The sequence below is a fragment of the Lactuca virosa genome, chromosome 3, assembly GCF_052849685.1.
Source record: "Lactuca virosa cultivar CGN04683 chromosome 3, Lactuca_virosa_CGN04683_v6, whole genome shotgun sequence".
Taxonomy (NCBI): domain Eukaryota; kingdom Viridiplantae; phylum Streptophyta; class Magnoliopsida; order Asterales; family Asteraceae; genus Lactuca; species Lactuca virosa.
The window spans coordinates 17,064,725-17,087,933 of NC_136428.1; positions in this window are offsets into that span (position 1 = coordinate 17,064,725).

Here is a 23,209-nt window from a genome sequence, read left to right on the forward strand (position 1 = left end):
AAAATTTATAGCATGAATCATGTCCTATAAGCTTCGGGTATAGGATTGATTACATGTGCTATAATATTTATCCATTCTAAATTTTCCAAATGCCTAGGACATTAGGAGGGAAAAAGGAATAGAACTGGAAATGACTAAAATGATTAAGCAAATTGTCGAGGACAATCTGAGGGTTACCAAAGACTGGTTGCTCATGGACAATTAGAAGTATAGAGTAAGGACCATATTGACATATTCTGAAAGGAGGCAACTCTTGTTCAGAAGTGATAGTCAAAATGGGAATGTGGAATTGTTTCCATAGGTGGAAGTTATTCTTTGAATCTGTGTAAGATTAAAGAACTTAATGCAAAGAAGGATGTTCAAAGGAATGTATTTTGAATTTGAGACTTCATTTCCATGGAATTGCTTTCCATTGGAATACCTTGTAATGTATGTTGCCAACTCTTTGTGACTTGTGTGCATATTCATTACAAGAGGATCAGTGCATATAAGTTTAGAATCTAACATATGACAGTAAATGACAAGAGGATTGGGATTGTGAAATGAGCATCATTGAAATGTTTTCAATCGATCTGTTTCACAAAGAGAGGACCAAGTGTAAACATAGTGTGCATACTTGGAGTATGGCATAGCTATTGTTTGGACGAACATAGTGTGCATGCTTGGAGCATGGCATGACTACTGTTTCAATTCAAGTATTAAGTTGATCAATCGAAACATGAATAATGAGTAATCAATATGGTGCTTGGATAAAAGGTGTTTTTATTTAAACTCAAAGTGTTGGGGCCATACAGGATTAGTATTATTTTTGTGTTTCACTTTGTGTTTTGACTTCCAGAATAACTAGGTCATTCTTCCCGAATGACTAAGTTATTCAAACCATCCACAGTCGGTCATATGTTGGAAGTAGATATGAATCAAGACTGTCATGAATTTGGCTTGTATGATTTGTCTAATGTGCATTAGACATGGCAGTGGTTGCTACAACATTCATGAGTGCTCATAAGTGCTGAGTATTGGATTCAACCCACGCTCATTTGAATCACTTCATGGATTTTATCACGAGTGAATCATGAGACGATAATATCTTATATTCTTCAAACCTAGAGATATGAGTTGTTGACTATGAGTTGGTTATACATTGATTGCACGTAAACGCATTGGTAACTCGATGTTATAAAACGTGCCTTTGTGTATAATTCAACAAGTAGTCAGTACAAACATATGAGTCGAAGTTTATCCATTCCTTTTACCCTCAAAGGGATAAAAGCGATATCTGTGGGCCCCTTGATGATTTAGTGATGACAAAATGTAAGTGCTCGGCCGGGCCTGGACTGATTTGATTTGTTCAATTAGTCAGTCGTCATAAATTGGAAATCGGGAAACAACAAATGGACAGAGAGAATGATTATAATCCATGTCTCAGTCCATATGATATCTAGAATGGAGGAATATATGATCACTTATCTAATGGACGCGTCATTGATTTGTTCAGAGTTCGGAAGCAGCTTTTAAGAACTACGATTGCTGGTCAGGTTGTGAAGGCGTACTTGCAATAATAGTTATTAGACTTATCCAAGTGGGAGACTGTTGGATTAGTGTCTAAGTCCATAACTATAATTGGTATATACTTGACCCGACCCGGCATGGTCCATTTGGGTTGCATGACATCATGCATTTGGATAGACTAAAATGAGAGAAATAACACTTAAGGTTTATTAATATATTATAATTCGATTATGATTACGGCATCCCTCTTCATAGTCAAATTTTGAAAACATGGCAATAAAAATATTGTAGCAAAAGACTGGTCTAGAATCATGTCTTTATGTGAGACATCATGAATCGTGTACCATTTGCTTTGGGTACAGGATCGATTGCATGTGCTATAATATTTGTCATTTCTAAATTTTTCCAAATGCCCAGAGGCATTAAGAAGGGAAAAGGTCTAGAATTGGATATGACTAAAATGATTAAGCAATTGTCGAGGACAATCTGAGGTTTACCAAAGATTGGTTGCTCAGGGACAGTTGGAAGTATAGTGCTAATTTTGGAAGGACCATATTGACATATTCTGAAAAGAGGCATCTCTTATTCAGAAGTGATAGTCAAAATGAGAATATGGAGTTGTCTCCATAGGTGGAAGTTATCTGTGTAAGATTAGAAAACTTAATGCAAAAAGCATGTCCAAAGCAATGTACTTTGAATATGAGACTTAGTTTCCATGGAGTTGATCTCCATTGGAATACCTTATAATGACTGTTGACAAGTCTTTGTGACTTTGTACATATTCATTACAGGAGGGTCAGTGCATATAAGTTTAAAATCTAAACATGTTTCGATAAATGATAGGAATTTGAAATTCTCACATTTTTCGATAAGGATTTGGGAGTGTGAAATTAGAATCATTGAAATTATGTTCAATTGGTTTATTTCACAAAGTAAGGATCATAGACAAACATAGAGTGCATACTTGGTGTATGGCAAAGCTATTGTTTAAGAAAAACATAGTGTACATGCTTGGAGCATGGGACAACTAGTGTTTTTAATTCAAGTATAAAGTTGATAAAACCGAAACAATGAATAATGAGTAATCAGTATGGTGATAAATAAAAATGTTTATTTATATTCATAGGGTTTGATACCATATTTGATTCATTTATTCTTGTGTTTCACTTTGCATGTTTTGACTACCAGAATAACTAAGTCGCTCTTCCTGAATGATTAAGTTATTCAAACCATCCACAGTCGGTCATATGTTGGAAGTAGATATGAATCAAGACTGTCATGGGTTGGTTTGTAGAGGTCCAAGTTGGTGGACAAAGTGGTGCTACAACACTCATGAGTGCTCATAAGTTCTGAGTATTGGATTCAACCCGCGCTCATTTGAATCACTTCATGGATTTTATCACGAGTGATCATGAGACGATAATATCTTATATTCTTCAAACCTAGAGATACGAGTTGTTACTATGAGTTGGTTATACATTGATTGCACGAAAACACATTTGGTAACTCGATGTTATAAAACGTGCCTTTGTGTATGATTCAACAAGTAGTAGAACAAGCCATATGAGTCGAAGTTTATCTATTCCTTTTACCTTCGGGATAAAAGCGATATATGTGGGCCCATCGATGATTTAGCAATGACACATGTGAGTGCTTGGCCAAGCCAGAACTGATTTGATTTGTTCAATCAGTCAGTCATCATAAATCGGAAATCGGGAAAAAACAAATGGACATAGAGAATGATTATAATCCATGTCTCAGTCCATATGATATCTAGAATGGAGGAATATATGATCCCTTATCTAATGGAAGCGTCATTGATTTGTTCAGAGTTCGACAGCGGCTTTAAAAGCTACGATTGCTAGTCGGGTTATGAAGTCGTACTTGCAATAACAGTTTTAGACTTATCCAAGTGGGAGACTGTTGGATTAGATGTCTAAGCCCATAACTATTATTGGTATGTACTTGACCCGAGAGTAGCATGGTCCATTTCGGTTGCATATCATCAGGACAATTTGTTAGGATGGACTTTTGAGAGAAGGTTATTTATGGTTTATTAATATATTATAAGTTATAATATATTAATATGAAATCATAGGTTTTAATTAGTATCGATCAAGAATTAATTTGGAATTAATTTAGTGATTAAAAGAGACTAATTAAATCTATGGGGACTAATTATGATAATTAGTTATATTTATATGTGTTGGGCTTATGATCCATGTTGGACCAAGTTTATGTATGGATACATAAAGAGTTGGGCCATATGAACCATGGATCATAAAACCCATGGGTATTGATTATGGGTTATACCCATGACCCTTGGAATCCTACATATAAATAGGTTACTCCATAGCCAAAATCACCACTTCTTTTCTTAGAGAAATATGGAGGTGTTTTGGTGCATGGAATTCTCTCTCAAGAGCCACCTTTGTCCTAGGTGTGTTGTGATTCCATTTGAGGCATTTCATACTATTGGTGCTAAGCTCTTAAGGCCAAATACATCAAGACTTCAAGCCACATCAAAAGGTATGTCATCTAACTAGAACTTTGTAGTATAGGTGCTTCATAATATGCTAGTTAGGATGAAACCTTGGAATAGTTAATATTTGCATGTATAATAGAGAAAACATAGATCCAAGGTTTATAGGGTTGCATGTACACCATAGGAGTGTTAGAATGCTCAAAACCCAACAAAACTATATAAGCATCTTATTCTTGCAAAATCGGCCACCATGTATGCATGAAGAGGGCTAGGCGATTTCATGAAGTGTTCATTTCTCTCTAAGTTATTCCAAGTGCATTTGATGTTGTGTGAACCATTTGAGGTGTCACACTTGGGGCACTAGGCTCTTGAGCTCCATGGAATCAAGCACCAAACAAGAGGTATGTAATTCTACTAGAATTTATATTATGTGTACTTTATATTATGCTAGTTAGAACAATACCTTGGAAAAATTGATATTTGCATGTATAATAGAGAAAACATAGATCCAAGGTATTTAGGGTTGCATGTACACCATAGGAGTATTAGAATGCTCAAAACCTAACAGTAATTTATATAAAATACTTCATATCTATGTGTAAGATGAAAGTAACTATGCACTCACTTGATAAGGTGGTGATTCCGAACTCAGACAGCGCTTCGCTTCTTAAAAAAATAATTTCATTCGACGAAACCGAGTATTATTACCACTAGAGTTTAGTCTATTATTCGCCGAGACTAATTAATAGTCTAGCTATTATTACTATTATATAAGTGTTAAACAATACTTATATAACTCATAATAATAGCCCAAGTACTTATTATAAGTTCCTAATAACGTTACTATAATTAAATAAAAGTTATATTAAAATAGCGTAGGCGTAGCTCACTTACAGCGGGTTTTATAGAAAAATGGGCTTTGCTTGGAGGAGCGTTCCCGAGCCGAAAAGCTATTCTTCTCGGAGCCTTCGAGCACTCCAGGGCTTCCGCCTCGTGCTAGGGAGGTTCCCTAGGCTTTTCTGGGGGTTTCGGGGCTAGAGAGAGGTTCTAGAGAGAGAGAGTAAAGAGAAGAAAGAATGGGAAATGTGTGAAGAAAATGAGGGAGGGAGAGGTTCTATTTATAGGGTGAAAAATGGCTGAACTTGGTGCCACATGTCACCATCTAGTGGCAAGACTTGGGGAGAAAGCAATGGCCAAGATTGTGCCACATCACCCATTTTCGCACAGCACACTTCCGACTTCTAAGATCCGTAACTTTCACATACGACCTCCGTTTTTGATGTTCTTTATATCCACGCGTAGGTAAAAATAAGATCTACAACTTTCATTTTGGCTCCGTCGGCTAGTTCTCGACCGATCTTAAATTTAACAGTACGAGGAGATTATACTGTTAAATGTCCGCGTAAAATTCATAACTTCTACATACAGACTATGTTTTCGTCTGTCTTTTTACCGTTGAGTTCCTATTAATGAGATCTTCAATTCTCATTTAGGTCGCGTAGGCCAAAAACCGCTCGATCTAAAATTCGAGTTTCGGGCTGTGCACTGCTAAGCCAAATCTTAGAAAATTCATAACTTCCTCAAACGAAGTCAGATTTGGGAGTTCTTTTTTTGTATGTTCTCGGTTTAACGTATACTACAACTTTCGTTTAGATTTATAAGGCTAAAAAGTCCTCCATCGTAAATTCACTATTTACGTCTCCCGGTGTCGTGCCGGTTTTGCCATAAAACTTCGACGTACCATAACTTCTTCGTTATAACTCGGATTTCAACGTTCTTTATATGTACGAAACCCTTGAGACGTATTCTAAAACTTGGTTAATATTATTTATTCTAAATAATCTTTTGTCAAAAAGTCATTTTCGACCCCTATTATCTCTAAATTGACTAGCCCGGGTCTACGAGCGTTACAATTATCTCCCCTTAGGATGATTACGTCCCAGAATCATCAACGAAACAGGGCTCACATGATGACTCCATACGTTATCTCTTCATCCTAAGTAATAACCGTAACTTTGATGTTTCTTCGAACGAATATCTAACTCTAAGACTTCCTGATTGCAGGCGGTGCTCGATCTTGCACTTGCTCCCTATCTCACGTTAGACTCCAAATTATGACCTTCAAGTCACAATCTCGATCCTTACTGGAGACTGCTTCTTTTTCTTAACAAACCTAAGATAAGTTATTTTATTACTAAAATGGAACGATGTGTCATATTCTAATGACCTATCATCGTATGCTGCAATGCTTAGACTCAGGTCTCTTAGAGTCTTCCAGAACAGACTATACTTTCCTTCATGTTCTAATCTCATCTTAACAGGTAGCATTTCTAGCTACAAGCAACTTTTCGCGATACCTCTATTGATCGCTTTTTATTTCAATCTTTCGTTTTAAGTCAGATGCTACATCGAACTTGATTCTCTGAACCACATAACATACTCAGTGTAGTTGGACTCAATTTGATATGACCACTAGGGTCGGAATAACAATCATCTTCTTAGTCATTACCGAAACGATGGTAACGACATACTTGAATAAAACGAAATCGATTACTAGCTCATTGGTAACCTTGTGACTTTCCCTTATCCAAGTGTGAGTCTTGTGCTTCCGGTAGTATAGGCCTCTACTACCATTCACACCTACTCCTACTCGTCCCAAGTATTGTCTCGCAGCTTTCCAAGTTACTATCACAAAAACAATTTTAACACATAAAAATGTGTCCACACAATCATAAAAATTTCCCATAGACTCTACTAGGACTTCTTCCATGCGTATCTTCAATCATCAATTCTGCTTCAACTCGGTTGGTGATGGAAATGTCAGACGATGGAATAACTTCATGGATTATACAAAAAAAAAATCTTTCTTTCTGCTAATCGAAAGTGTGCTTCTCCCGTACTAGACGTATTATTTCTTAGACGCGTTCTAAAGGCAAGATATCACTCTTACGATATCTTCTGATAGGTACCACTCAGTATCGTAAGCCTTCTCATTTCCTCCATTTACTCAATTCACTACGAGTCTTCACCATGATGTTTTGCACACCAAAGCAGTCGTTTGGTGTATCGAGACGAGAATATAGATAGAGGAAGGTTTATACGCGTATTCCTCCTTATTACTTCAAAAAAAATTATATGCCAGTTCTAATATCGTAATTAAACGTTTAGAAATCTGAACACATAAAATTCCAGATCCGGTCGGCAACAGACCATAGATCCGATCAAACGATAGCATAAAGCATCACAAATTATTAAGCACATAAAAGCATTTTAGGCAACTTCCCTAATTAAGCTAGTGCTTGTGTCTATTCAGGTGTACTAACTAAAATATATTAGACACTCTTCTCACGATCATCGCTTAGCATTCTAAGTTTAACTCTAGAAATAAATCCGTATTCCTAGTTCGCTTAAACTAATGCTCTGATACCAACTGTGACATCCCCATTTTCACGGCCAGAAAAGACCGATTTTGTTTATGCTTTATAAAAATCAGAGTACTTCTTTTAATAAAAATGTTGCGGAATTAGTTCCCAGTAAAACATGATAAATACATTATCAAAGCATTTCCGAAGAAATATATTTTTATTCATTTTAAAACATTTGGGATGTCATCGTCAATACAGAAACTGATGGGTTTTGAGCATTCTAACACTTCCTAAGTGTACATGCAACCCTAATAACCTTGAATCTATGTTTTCTCTATATACATGCAAATTTCGTTTTCAAGGTTATTTCCTAACTAGCATGGCATGGGGATTACATAAAACATAATACTAGTAGAAATACATACCTTGTTGTTGCTTGGATTCCTTCAAGACTTTGTGAGCCTAGCACCCCAAATGTTGTGCCTCAAATGCTTCACACAACACCACAAAACTTGGAATAACTTGAGAGAATAATTCTTACACTTGAAAATCGGTTATGCCCTCTCTAGAAATACTCTAGTCCTGATTTTGCTAGCCAAAGGGTCCCTTTTATAGTGTTGTCACAGTTAGGGTTTCCACATGAATGCCCTTAATTGTCATGACTCTTCATTTCTCATGATCCATGGGTTTGTAACTCCCATATCCATGGAGCTCCAAATGGTTATAACCAAACCCATAAACCATGGATCATTAATCCACCATAAAAGAATTGATGATTGTCATAATCAACCCTATGTATTTAATTAGTATCACTTTGATCACCAAATTAATACTAGATTAATATTTGATCAATACTAATTAAATAATATTATTATTAATATATTAGAACTTATAATATATTAATAATCACAAGTGTCCTTTCTCTCATTTAGTCTATCCAAGTATTGCAATGTCATGCAACCCAAATGGACCATGTCGGGTCGGGTCAAGTACATACCAAATAAAGTTATGGACTTAGACACTATATCCAACAGTCTCCCACTTGGATAAGTCTAATAACTATATTTGCAAATATGACTTCAAAATCCGACTAGCAATCGTAGCTCTTTCAAAGTCTCTCGGAACTGAGATGATGATGATACGCCATTTAAGATAAGTGATCATATAATCCTCTGTTCTCATGATATCAGCCGGACAAACACATGGAACATGGTCTTACTTATTGTCCAGCATTTGTTTCTCGATCTCTGATTTGTTTCGACATAGAACTAAATTGAACACATCAATTAGGTTCTGACCGGGCCCGGTACATAAGTCAAAACCAAATCATCGAGGGGCCCAGATATCGCTTCTATTTCTAGAAGGAACAGATAAACTTCGACTGATATGCTTGTACTAACTACTTGTTGAATTATTCACAAAGGCACGTTTTATAACATCGAGTTACCAATGCGTTTTCGTACAATCAATGAATAACCAACTCATAGTCAACAACTCATATCTCTAGGTTTGAAGATTTATATGATATTACCGTCTCACGATCACTCGAGATAAATTCCATGAAGTGATGCAAGTGAGCGTGGGTTGAATCCAATACTCATCCCTTATGAGTACTCATGAATGTTGTAGCAACCATTGCATTGTCTAAAGCACTTTAGACAAATCATACAAGCCAAATTCATGACAGTCTTGATTCATATCTACTTCCAACATATGACTGACTGTGGATGGTTTGAATAATATGATATATACCATAACATAATTATTCTGGAAGTCAAAACATGCAAAGTGAAACACAAGAATAATACTAATCTTATATGGCCCCAACACTTTGAGTGTAAATAAAAACACCTTTTATTTAAGCACCATATTGATTAATCATTATTTATGTTTCGATTAATCAACTTTATGCTTGAATTAAAACATTAGTTGTCCCATGCTCCAAGCATGTACACTATGTTTTTCCAAACAACAATTATGCCATACTCCAAGTATGCATACTATGTTTACATATAGATCAATTGACAATATTCCAATGATGCTCATTTCACAATTCCAATCCTCGTTGTAAATGCAAGAATACCAAACTCTTGCCATTTACTGTAATCTGTTAGATTCTAAACTTATATGCAATGATCCCCTTGTAATGACTATACACAGAAGTCACAAAGACTTGGCAACAGACATTACAAAGTATTCCAATGGAAAACAATTCCATGGAAATGAAGTCTCAAATTCAAAGTACATTCCTTTGAACATCCTTCTTAGCATTAAGTTCTTTAATCTTACACAGATTCAAAGAATAACTTCCACCTATGGAGACAATTCCATATTACCATTTTGACCATCACTTATGAACAAGAGTTGCCTCTTTTCAAAATATGTCAATATGGTCCTTACTCTATACTTCTAATTGTCCATGAGCAACCAATCTTTGGTAAACCTCATATTGTCCTCGACAACTTTGCTTAATCATTTTAGTCATTTCCAGTTCTATTCCTTTTTCCATCTTAATGCCCTAGGCATTTGGAAAATTTAGAATGGATGAATATTATAGCACATGTAATCAAACCTATACCCAAAGCATATGGGACATGATTTATGCTATAAATTTTTTTTTATTTGCCATGTTTTCATAATTCGAACTATGAAGAGGGATGCCGTAATCATAATCGAATCTTGAGAACGCAACATATATAGAATTTCCTTATGTTGAACCATTCCAGCATAACATTCATATATATTCTTGACTAAAGTAGATTAAATTCTCAATCTAAGCTTGTAGAATTGGAGTGAAGTACAAAATCCTCTCTCTTAATTACAGCAAAACAACTTTTTCAAGGCGAATTGAAACTTTTGTTTTCTATAATTAACATCATCCTCCCACTAGCATAATGATTATTATCTTACTAGCATAACACTTATGCTCCCACTAGCTTTGACATGTATCCAGGGATCAGCTGGACTTTTAGAAACCAACACTTTATTGACTTTTCTACCAAAGTTCAGATTTCTGATACGCAATTTCTTTGATAAGACTTTATCAAAACCATACACCTTTCCTTAGATAGCTCACTTGTGTGTCTAAACAATTATGAAGAGGGATGTCGTAATCATAATGTTTAGACCTTTTGTCATTCTCACAATTACTATCTACTCAAAATCTACTTAGTGAAAGAGTTTCCTTACCATCATTTTCATGAATCGAAGAGAAACCTTATGACACTTAGATTTTTATGGTGTATGTGTTCCTATCCATGTGAATTTGTCATAACCATAATCACAAGACAAGGTTAGTGACAAATCCAAACTCATATAGACTGAACTTGTTCAATCTTAATTTCTTGCCACCTGGTAGCACAATGCCCACCATTGCTTCCGGGTTGTTATGGAAACAATTGAGAACTCATAGAACTCACAAGCATAATCAACTTTTAACTGGAATAGACACAGAAATAAGAATATGTCAACACGATAGGTTACAAACCTCAAGTCGTGGGATAGTGATTAACAAAACTCTTGATTAGTTTTTGAAACTATTTCAGAATCTTTTAGACTCCCACTGTCCTCTTGACATATAAGACTTCTCTTTGTCAAGAACCATTTCTTTACAATACAAATATTCAAAAGCTAGTGCGGATTCTTATCAAGTTCAACACTTCTCACTATTGGTCTTAGCTGGTCTTTGTTTTATCCAAAACATCACAACTTACCAATCTCAAATGTACAAGAATAGGAAACATCTTACTCTACATTTGACAAGTGTTATGAACCTTCTAAAGACTATGTCACTCAAGTTACAATCTTGGAGTATTACTCCAGGATTTGTTTTTGGAACGAAGTATGAATTATCTTTTGATTTAACCATTTCAACAATTCACGATTCCTCTCCTCATGCAACAAACACACTAAGGTGTCCTTAGAGGATCAATTGTGATATGGTTCCATAATCACTAAGATAATCATAAAACAAAATACACAAGTACTCTCCCATCTCTTTCAGATTGGAGAAACTTTTATCTTTCTGCCTTATTTGATTCTTCTTATTCATTCTGCCATACATTGAAACTTTTCCAATGTTTCAGAATTACACTTAAACTCGTAAGCATAACCATATTTACTAAACTTTAGTAAATCATAACGAATAATCTTATCTACCTTTGTGGTGGACCTGACTGGTGCACAACTTAATATACCCGATCCTTTAGTCCTTCGCTTGACTCACATGCGAATGTGAACAAGGAATTAGTCTTAATTTACCAAAGATGAAAATTCTCATTCATCACACAATACAACTTGCATGATTCCAAGTTTCTATCCAATTGAAACTTGGGTGATGAGAATCTTTCCTTATTTGGTAAATTATGACACTACCACTAATGAAAGAATCAAATCCATTTACCCATATTGCTTATCAATGGAAACATATAAGCAACAACCTTTTTCACAAATGCCATTGTAAGGATACTTAAAATAAAATCAAAACCATTTTCTTTTATTTTTAAAACTTTGCGGAAAACTTATCCTTACAATCCATATGGAAAACTTGTTGTTATCTATTCCTAAGAAATATATCATAACTTTTAAGTAACAACTCAAAATTCTGATCACCGAACCATGCGATCGAAATCCATCTTCACGATCAGAATCAGCATATACTTCCTTTAAGTTTCTTCACTCTTCTTTGATTCTTAAAACATCAATATGTGACCCAGTCACATCATGTAATAAGAATCTCAGAATAGAAACTTAATAAAGTTAGATAATGGACTTTACCTAAAGCAGAGTCAAACATTTGACTTTACTATCCTTATGGACTTTTAGGTAAATTTGGCAGCTTCGCAACCAATGCCCTTCCTTTGGCAACAGAAACATATGGACTCTTTGGAAACGGTACACAGACTTAGCCTTTCTCTTTACCATTTGGTCAACCGAGTTGACTATGGCCAATCCCTTTCAATTGAGAAGAAAAAGTTTTTCTGGACCTCCAATGTTACCATTGTCAATGTCCATGGAAGTTTGGGAAGTTGATCTTCCAATTAAATTTTGCTTTACCAATGCTCCAAATCATTGTTGATTCAGCATCATCAAGCAAATAGGTAAGATCATTAAGGGTCATGTCGTGATCTGTCATCAGGGAGTGACTGAAGAACCAAGTCAACAGCCAGCTACCTCGATACTTTGACACCCGGCTCTCCCGGCTTGTCAATATGGGACTTAATCTCCAAGACCTAAGCACATATAGACTTTGTTTGCCAATAGGGATTGAGTGACTTAGAACTTATCAGGTCTTGAAACTTGTGGGATAAGGAGATTTATTGGAGGAGGTGGAGGAAGTGAAGTATGATTTCCAGTCCCACTAATGCACAACAAAGGGATTGATCTTTCACCTTGGTTGCCATTTGGGATATCATCTTCATTAGGAAGCTTGTTCCTAAAGATTTGGGAAGACCATAGCTGTCTAAACTAGACATCTATAATGGGAGAAATTCAAGTTAGTTGATTTAAAGTCCTTAATATAACACCCAATATGAAATATTAAGGCTAGGACCCAACAACCTATTTATAACTGGAAGAGGGATGCCGTAATCCAAATTATAAAATAGTTAAAGGTAGGTAAATGACGATTTACCAATTTCCACCATAAAAACGAAATATAATTAAGTTTTTAATTGGATGTGAAACTCCTAGATCTTTTGAGATACATTGAACTTTCAATGGCATGTTTGAATCTCGATTGTGCCCTCTCAAGTTTGTGACTGGGATGCCGAGGATCACAAACAAGGTGTGAATAACCATACAAATTGACTTGGTACCCTCAACAATATTACCTAATCGATGTGCCGGTTAACCACACACGCTCCACCGATCTATAATAAAGTCAAGTTACCCTTTGCCACACTTACTAGTCCATGTTAGTGTGTCGGTTAACCACACACGCTCCACTAACGACTTGGTAAGGTACAAAGTGTAATTTTATGGGCTAGCACCAATTTCACATTTTCCTAAAGTAACTAAGATTGGGAATTTATAATGTATAGTTACTTTATAATTCATTATACTTTTAATGAGTATTTAAAGTCGTATCCTACCCGTTCGGCTAACGACCCTCCACCGATCAAGGAAGCGGTGGGTGAGAGTGGACACCCATTAAGTCACCATTTTATAGGCAACAACCTTATACCCCCCTTATAGACCGGCTTCGTGAATGAGGCCAACTAACGGTAAGAATGACATATTCTTATACATATCTATATAATAAAATTATAATAATAGTATAAGTGTTGATTTTTAAACTTTTTAAAAATCTAAGGTTCAATTTGGAATTAAAGTATTAATGTGTAAGACTTTTCAAATTCCAAAACTTGAGGGCAAGATTTGAAACTATTCCAAGTCTCTTCAATTTGTAACTTATGAGTTTTTAATGGTTCATAAAATGAAGACTCTTCATTTTATGAAACCTCTTTAGTTCTTTAATCACAATTTAAAGAAGTGACTTTTGGTTATCCATAACTTCAGGACAAGTTATGGACACCATCATTGCCATTAAGATCATGAATTAAACACACATGGAGGTTACACATAATTCCTATGATCTTCTAAAACTCATAAGAACACAAATTCATGTCAAGCAATTTCAAGAAATCATATAAACATATACAATACTTGAAAATTGATAAAAGTCATGTAAAATGGGTTAACATAATCATTATCCTTTTGAAAAACAGATTTTACAAGTCCAAAACAGATTGGGATAATGATTTTAATCCATTTCCAGCAACAAAACTCGAAAAAAAAAACTGCCCAGCACGCTCCTACTCGTCGAGTGCATGATCCTACTCGACGAGTAGGACGAATTTGTTCATGGACTCGGCTAGTCCTCCCCATGAACTCGGCGAGTCCAGTCGTCAGAGTGCAGAATTTTCGATTTTTAAGCAGTTTTGCATCAAGTATACAGAAAACAATCCTAGGCTCTGATACCACTGATGGGTTTTGAGCATTCTAACACTTCCTAAGTGTACATGCAACCCTAATAACCTTGAATCTATGTTTTCTCTATATACATGCAAATTTCGTTTTCAAGGTTATTTCCTAACTAGCATGGCATGGGGATTACATAAAACATAATACTAGTAGAAATACATACCTTGTTGTTGCTTGGATTCCTTCAAGACTTTGTGAGCCTAGCACCCCAAATGTTGTGCCTCAAATGCTTCACACAACACCACAAAACTTGGAATAACTTGAGAGAATAATTCTTACACTTGAAAATCGGTTATGCCCTCTCTAGAAATACTCTAGTCCTGATTTTGCTAGCCAAAGGGTCCCTTTTATAGTGTTGTCACAGTTAGGGTTTCCACATGAATGCCCTTAATTGTCATGACTCTTCATTTCTCATAATCCATGGGTTTGTAACTCCCATATCCATGGAGCTCCAAATGGTTATAACCAAACCCATAAACCATGGATCATTAATCCACCATAAAAGAATTGATGATTGTCATAATCAACCCTATGTATTTAATTAGTATCACTTTGATCACCAAATTAATACTAGATTAATATTTGATCAATACTAATTAAATAATATTATTATTAATATATTAGAACTTATAATATATTAATAATCACAAGTGTCCTTTCTCTCATTTAGTCTATCCAAGTATTGTAATGCCATGCAACTCAAATGGACCATACCGGGTCGGGTCAAGTACATACCAAATAAAGTTATGGACTTAGACACTATATCCAACAGAAACATGAGCATAAACAGAACTTACATTCATTTACACTAATGATCTACATCTCTTTTAAATCTCTCAGTGTAAAGTAGCTTCATATTGACACCTGTGATACAAATAAGCTTGAGTGGGTCAGGTTGGGAAACCTGGTGAGTACATAGGGTTTTCAACCCACAATAATATAATTATTATGTTTAAACATCAAACAATCAACCCAATTACCCATCCCCATTATCTTCTTTACTCTTAAGAATCTACCCTAAGAATCAACTATTCCTCGTTCATTCATTCCTAAGGATCATCCTAAGGAATCGGCACGAAGTCCATCGTCACCGGGGTTTAGGCACTAAGTCTGCATAGTCGCCAGGATTTATACAATAGGCACTAAGTCCGCATAGTCACCAAGGTTTAGGCACTAAGTATGCATAGTCGTCATGGTTTATACAACAGGCACTAAGTCCGCATAGTCGCCAGGGTTTTGGCACCAAGTCTGCATGATCACCAAGGTTTAGGCACCAAGTCTGCATGATCGCTAGGGTTTAGAGTACACCGGGTCAACACATCGTTCACAACACCTACAGGTTGCGATCCTGCTAGCGTTCCACTGGACTATCTAGAATAGTCCGTGGTTGTCATCCATACTCTGCTAGATGACGGGGACATCATTTGGGAAAAAGGCTTCTCACATTGTCCACCTCTCACCCTTACCTCATGGTCTAACTCATCATCCAACTCATATGTCATCTACCCATGTTTTACCCAACATATTATATAGATATAAATACATATACAGTTTAAATCATATAAAACTTGTATAAAATCGTTCCTCCAACATAGATAGCAAGTATACAGATAATATGCACACATAGCACATAATTTATATAAAATAATTTATATCTATGTGTAAGATGAAAGTAACTATGCACTCACTTGATAAGGTGGTGATTCTGAACTCAGACAACGTTTCGCTTCTTAAAAAAATAATTTTCTTCGACAAAACCTAGTATTATTACCACTAGAGTTTAGTCTATTGTTCGCAGAGACTAATTAATAGTCTAGATATTATTACTATTATATAAGCGTTAAACAATACTTATATAACCCACAATAATAGCCCAAGTACTTATTATAAGTTCCTAATAACGTTACTATAATTAAATAAAAGAGTAAATTACTGAAACCGTCCCTGTGGTTTGGTCAAAATTGCACGTTTGGTCCCTAACTTTTTTTTTGCACTCGGATCGTCCCTGTGGTTTGATTTTGTTGCATTTTTCGTCCCTGTGGTTTGATTTTGTTGCATTTTTCGTCCCTTACATACATAAAGTTAGGGACCAAACATGCAACTTTTACCAAACCATAGGGACGAAAAACACAACAAAATCAAACCACAGGGACGACCCGAGTGCAAAAAAAAAGTTAGGGACCAAACGTGCAATTTTGACCAAACCACAGGGACGATTTCAGTAATTTACTCTAAATAAAAGCTATATTAAAAATAGCGTAGGCGTAGCTCACTTACAGCGGGTTTTATAGAAAACCGGGCTTTGCTTGGAGCAGCGTTCCCGAGCCGAAAAGCTCTTCTTCTCGGAGCCGTCGAGCACTCCGGGGTTTCCACCTCGTGCTAGGGAGGTTCCCTAGGCTTTTCGGGGGGTTTCGGGGCTAGAGAGAGGTTCTAGAGAGAGAGTAAAGAGAAGAAAGAATGGGAAATGTGTGAAGAAAATGAGGGTAGGAGAGGTTCTATTTATAGGGTGAAAAATGGCTGAACTTGGTGCCACATGTCACCATCTAGTGGCAAGACTTGGGGAGAAAGCAATGGCCAAGATTGTGTCACATCACCCATTTTCGCACAGCACACTTCCGACTTCTAAAATTCGTAACTTTCACATACGACCTCCGTTTTTGACGTTCTTTATATCCACACGTAGGTAAAAATAAGATCTACAACTTTCATTTTGACTCCGTTGGCTAATTCTCGACCGATCTTAAATTTAACAGTACGAGGAGATTATACTGTTAAATGTCCGCGTAAAATTCATAACTTCTACATACAGACTCTGTTTTCGTCTGTCTTTTTACCGTTGAGTTTCTATTAATGAGATCTTCAATTCTCATTTAGGTCGCATAGGCCAAAAACCGCTCGATCTATAATTCAAGTTTCGGGCTATGCACTGCTAAGCCAAATCTTAGAAAATTCATAACTTCCTCATACGAAGTCAGATTTGCGCGTTCTTTTTTTGTATGTTCTCGGTTTAACGTATACTAGAACTTTCGTTTAGATTTCTAAGGCTAAAAAGTCCTCCATCGTAAATTCACTATTTAGGTCTCCCGGTGTCATGCCGGTTTTGCCATAAAACTTCGACGTACCATAACTTCTTCGTTATAACTCGGATTTCAACGTTCTTTATATGTACGGAACCCTTGAGACGTATTCTACAACTTGGTTAAGATTATTTATTCTAAATAATCTTTTGTCAAAAAGTCATTTTCGACCCCTATTATCTCTAAATTGACTAGCCCGGATCTACGGGCGTTACAGAGGATATGTTTACAAGATTTGTAGCCGCATCTGAAAAGAGGCATAATGATACAGATGCTGAAATGAAAGAGAAACGAAATATGCTTAGAGAACATCAAGCCATGATGAAGGATCAGCAAAATATGTTTAGAAATCAACAAGCATCTATTCATAACATTGAAAAGCAGCTTGGGCAACTTGCACAACAAATAACCCAAAGAGCACCCGGTGAACTTCCTAGCAATACCGAGCAAAATCCAAGAATGGCACATGTGAATGTAATAACAACAGATTCTGAGCCAATTTTCACTCCTCTTACCTCTATCCAGAAGAATCCCGACAAGGTGCGACCAGAAGAAGAAATTAACTGGAATTCGAGTCCACCCGACTCAACTCGCCGAGTCGCTAACATGGACTCGACGAGTCGAAGACCTGATAACGAAAAATGCTCTCTCCTGAAACCTTACAGATCCTCTTTGCCATTTCCGAGCCGCGCCATACCTGATGCGCAGATTCAAGAATATAGGAGGTTTATGGAGCACATAAAGGCACTCCAAGTAAATATTCCGTTTGTTGAAACGATATTACAAACACCGAAATATGGTAGTTTACTTAAAAACCTCTTTACCACTAGAAGAAATGTAGAAGAAGTTGCTGAAATAGTGCTGAGTGAACTGCCAGAAAAGAGGGGCGACCCGGGAAGCATCATCATACCTTGTCAATTTGGGGACATAATGACCATACGAGCATTGACGGATTCGGGTGCAAGTATTAATATTATGCCATATTCCTTCTTCCAAAAGTTAAATCTTCCGGTCCCAAGGCCTATTCAAATGAAAATACATATAGCTGACAAAACGATAATACATCCAATGGGAGTTTGTGAGGATCTCCTTATCAAGGTTGATAAATTAGTGTTTCCGGTTGACTTCATAATTGTAGACATGAAGGAGGATTTTAAGGTACCAGTCATCCTTGGGCGACCGTTTTTAAATACCGCTTGTGCTTTGGTAGATATGCGTGAATCTACGCTAACATTAAGAGTGGGAGATGATTCGGTAATGTTTGAAGCTGAGAAAAAGGAGAAGCACATAGGATCAAGAGAAGAAAAGATTTCATCAATAGATTTGGAAGATGAATTGTTGGAGAAAGAGCTTGCATACTTGCAAGAAAGCAATCCAAGTCAATTTTTGTTATCTTTGGAAGATAATTCTAATGCCAATGGAGATCTAGAAGAGATAGAGAGACTAATAAAGGAAGCAGATTATCAAGAAATCGTAAAAAGTGTTCAAGACTCAATGACTCGCTGAGTCGTACCCGCTGACTCGACGAGTCCACTCGAGAAATCCCGATTAGAGGAAAATTTTGGCCGGCAACTCATTAGTACCCTTCCTGAATCAGAGGTTCACGTTTTACCTTATTACCTGGAAAATCTTCTTGATGAAAACAAAGGTGTTAAGGAATTCATCAACTCAGAGAATGCACATTTGGCTTGTCTTGAAGCAATTATGAAAAAGGATGAGGTTGTCCAGGAAGAGGATAAAGAAAATTTGGAAGAAAAAGGCGATACTAAAGCTTGGAATAGTAATAACGATAACTCTCCTATTGGATCATATATGCTACATCAAAAAGCAATGTCAACCAAAAGCAAAAGAACCAAGCCTCATGCCCTAGTCTCTACTACGTTTGAAGTGTTCACCTTCACGACACCAGATTCTTTAATGCCCAAAAAGGAAATCAAGGAAGATAAGAATGGAAGGAAAATGATGGGACGTAAAAAGGAAGGAGTGGAAGGAAAAGGTAAAAAGCGTAAGGCTGAGGAATTCGCTGCACGAACAAGAATGGAAGAATTGAAGAGGGCATACAAGAGAAAAATCAATTTGTACAAGACAAAATACAAAGTACAAAAATTAAAGGAGGAAATCCCAAGGGAGGAAGCAGCAGAAACGTAAAGCGGGAAGGAGTCCAACTAATGACTCCTTAAAAAGAAGCGCTTAACGGGAGGCAACCCGTCAAAAGAGTTTGTTTTTCTTTTCTTTTTCGTTTTTCGTTTTTCATTTTTGGTTTCGTGAGGATTATTTTTTTATTTCAATCTTAATTTTCTTCCATAATTGATTGCTTGAGGGTAATTAAGGCCTAAGTGTGGGGTACGGCGTTATTTTTAATAAAGAGATTTTATTTTTCAAAAAAAAAAGAAGGTAAAATGTTTTCAACAGAATAATGCACTCGCCGAGTCTATACATTAACTCGACGAGTCCTTAAGCAGATGTGAAAATAATTTCGCGACCTGACTCGGCGAGTCTGAACGGTGACTCGACGAGTCGGTCAAAATTACTGAAAAAAATATATATAATTTTTACACTTCTATAAAATTAGGGTTTTTAACCTAATTGTAAAATATTTTCACTTCATTTGGCCGACACCCCTATACTCGATGTGCCAAGATTCTCCCAAGCGACTCATCTCATTTTTCTTGATTGTTTCCACTTTCCTCTAACAAGGTAAGATCTTTTGTTTAATATCTTCTCAAAGCTTAAATTTTTGAAGAAAAATGGTCCCATTGTGGTTGCAACCCATTTTCTTGACTTGATTAGGATTCTAGGGTTTTTAATTCTTGTCTAATAAGGATGTTATAGAAGCAATTGATTGTGAATTTATACTTAGTATGCCTCCCGAGACAAACCCCTGGGACCAATTGTGGATTTTGTTGGATGAATTCATGAAACTCAGATTATGACTCGAGCAGTTCTTGCGACACGCCGAGTCTGTTCGTGGACTCGACGTGTCGGTCCCTGAAGGCAGTCCCAATTTTTAATTTTTAATGTTTCTGTATTTTTTGGTTTGTATGGTTCTCTTATTTTTCAGAAAATGTTTTCAAGAGGTGGACAAAGCTCTAGGGGTAGCCAAGGAGACCATCCTTGGTTAAAATTTCCAAGAATTGATTCGGAATCCACAATGAAAAGATGGAAGAAGAAGCTAGTTTAAGTGAAGAAGAAAGAAGTTTGTGTACCCAATGCAATTGACTGGGAATGGTTGGGAAGAGTTCGTTATGAAGAAGAGTTGGTCCCGTATCTTGTCAAAGTTTTTATGAATGATGGGGTGTCCATCACTTGTGATGGATGGAACCGGCTATTCCGCATTCAAGAACCGGTGTTCAAGGAGCTGTGTTGGGAGTTTTTCTCAACCATCAATTTCCGTGAAGGGAACGATTATTACAACCCGGAAATTGTCACTTTTTGCCTTGGTGGTGAATTCTGCCGATGTAGTATGGTAGAACTAGCTTGTAGGTTGGGTATTTATGACCAACAATTGGTGTCTACTGAGGGCTTTGGCACTTTTCTTGAGCATTGTCACAAGGAGTTTCCAGAAGGTGTTGTGGGTTCCACTTGGTGGAACACCATTGCTAACAAAGTTTATATCCCCAAGTCCGCTCAAGAAGGGAGTATTCGGTCACCCACTCATAGATTGATTCACCGCCTCATTGCAAATACAATCAACATGCGGAAGGATGACAACAAGGTTCCTAACGTTGATGTTTTCTACTTATGGAGTATTATTACTCCAAATACTTTTTGCAATCTTCCGTACTACATGGCGTCTTATTTAGCTGGAGGAGCGGTCAAGGATCGCAAAACTTCAAAGATCAATGGCGGGATGTTTGTGACCCGCTTAGCCAAATCCTATGGTTTAATGGAAAGAGGAGCATGGAACTTGATGACGATGGTCCCGACCCCTCCTTTTAATCCCATTCTTTTTAGAAGAGCCCGAATTATTGAAGATTATGGAGGAGGCCATTATGCTATTCCTCATGATGATGCGGTGATAGGACCCGAGGAGCCGGGAAGGAGAGTAAGGCCGAGACGCGAGCAAGCACATCCTGATCCACCGGTGATCCCGGTCGAAGATGATATACCCCCGGAGTGGTTAAATGAGGAGGGAAGAAGATATCAAGATGATTTGGGGGGGGGCTTGAATTTTGCTAACCGGTCCTTTATCCAATTGTTTAATCACTTTAACATTCAACATGTGGACGGGGGTCAATTTCCTTATGTTCCTACTTGGGAGGAGAGGATAAATACAAGACGGAGTGGAGCGAGTGGGAGTGGAGCACGGAATTATGATGGAGAGGATGAGGAGGAAGACGATGAAGATTGAAGTTTTATCCTTTTTATTTTGGTTGTGTTAAAACAATTTTTCATTATTGTTTGTTTTTTTTTGTCTGGTTTGATCGAGTAATTTAGGATTTATGTTTGGTGTGTTTTTCCTTTTTATTACTTGTTTGTTTTAGTCTTTTCAGAATTTGGATAAGGGTTTGCAAACGAAGGGTCTCGAGAGTGATAGAAGTGTCGAGTTTAGGCGAGAGAATGGAGTCCGAGTTTAGAGTCCGGTAAAGAAAAGAGTTGGAAATTGTCTAAATACTGAAGGAAAAAAATGAGAGAGTCTCAAGTGATCAGTTTCCAACCACATCAGAATGAACTTTGGAGCAGAATATAAAATTTTCCACCCAGCGATGGACTCGCCAAGTGCACCTACTGACTCGACGAGTCTCAGTGTAATTTCATGGATTCTACCTTGTTGCGCTATAACTCGGCGAGTCACATACCGTACTCGACGAGTTGATACGTATTTTACTTCCCAAGCTTCTCATTTGATGACTATTTCACACGGAAATTAGCTGCACTTATAAAGATCAATTCCTGAAGATTTCCGAGAGTCTTTCCTTCATTTTTTTAGAGCTATGAACCACACGAGATATGACGCCCAAGGCATGGATGAGCTGTTCCCATGTCTAAAGTCAATTGAAGATGGAGCTTAAAGAAGATCAACCTCGCCACTACTATCCCAGGGGAGTTTGTTCCAATTCTCTATTTATTTTATTGTTCTTTATCATGCATAATATGCAATGGGGACATTGCATAGATTAAGTGTGGGGTAGGGGGTTGGTTACATTAGTTAAAATTTTAGTTAAAATTTGAAAATTTTGAAATTTTTGCATTAAAATTGCTAGGGCTGAATTAGAAAATTTTGGTAACGGCAATTAGGAATCATGCTAAGTGTTATGTTTGATGATCGCATGAAGACCCAAATGTTTAGTTGAGCTTATACACGTTCTAGTGCATTTGTGGCCCCCTTTATTCTAGTGAAATCATAGGACAAAAACATAACCTCGCTTAGTTTGAGGGATGCAATATGTTTAGCATCGTGTACCAGAAATGTATCTAGGAAATTTTTTATCTTTAATCAATAAAGGTTGAAGTTGAGCGCTCCTGCTTAAGCATGTAGGTTTTGTGTGAAAAAAAAAGTGAGATACATGTTAAAAAAAGAGAGAATTACAAGAAAAGTTGTAAGAATTTTGGAGCAATCAAAGTGAAGATCAAAAGATCAAAGTTCTGAAGAAATTCAAAAAGTGAAGATACCAAAAATCAAAAAGTGGTGAATTCAAAGAAATAAAGGTCAAGTTATCAAAGAGTGAAGAATTCCAAAAATAGCTCCATAGTAGTATCGAAAAGTTGTAATTATCTAGATTATGTATGCCTAGGTTGCTCAACCAAAAATACCTTGAGACTAAGAGGTTTTCTGCTGATGGATTCGG